Here is a 602-nt window from a genome sequence, read left to right as displayed (position 1 = left end):
TTCAAAAATACATTTATGAATATCACTTTAAAAAAAAAACAGCAAAATACCTGCAGCACTTCTTGAGGAAGACTGCCGAGAAAGTTTCCAGTCAAAATGAAGAACTGGTTCAGGAAGCATCTGCATTACCTGCTCATGTGGGAACACTTCTTGGGTTTCTTCCAGAAAACTTGCTGAGCCTGGTGATGGGTCACTGAAGTCATCCATCAGCGGGAGGCGATGAAGGGCTTTTCCGTCAGACCTTGGAGGCGATGAAGGGCTTTTCCGTCCGTCTGTCCTTGGGAGGCGATGAAGGGTGAAGCAAGAGACGAAAACAAGATGATCGAGAAGGATTCTTGAAGTCAACAGGACAGGTGCAGGTTTAAGGTCGAAATCTTTAACGACGACTGAGAATGAAGATGTCACTTTTCAAAAAACACATTTATGAATATCACTTAAACCACAAAATACCTGTAGCATTTCTTGAGGAAGACTGCTGAGCCAGACGGTAGGGTCACTAATGTCAGTCATCAGCGGAGGGGCCATGAAGGGCTTTTCTGTCTGTCGACGGGGTGTTACCCTTCAGCTGCCGTTGTTAAACACACCTTTACACTTTGTTCTTC

The sequence above is a fragment of the Xiphophorus couchianus genome, chromosome 9, assembly GCF_001444195.1.
Source record: "Xiphophorus couchianus chromosome 9, X_couchianus-1.0, whole genome shotgun sequence".
Lineage (NCBI taxonomy): Eukaryota > Metazoa > Chordata > Actinopteri > Cyprinodontiformes > Poeciliidae > Xiphophorus > Xiphophorus couchianus.
Note: the sequence above shows the minus strand (reverse complement) of the source record.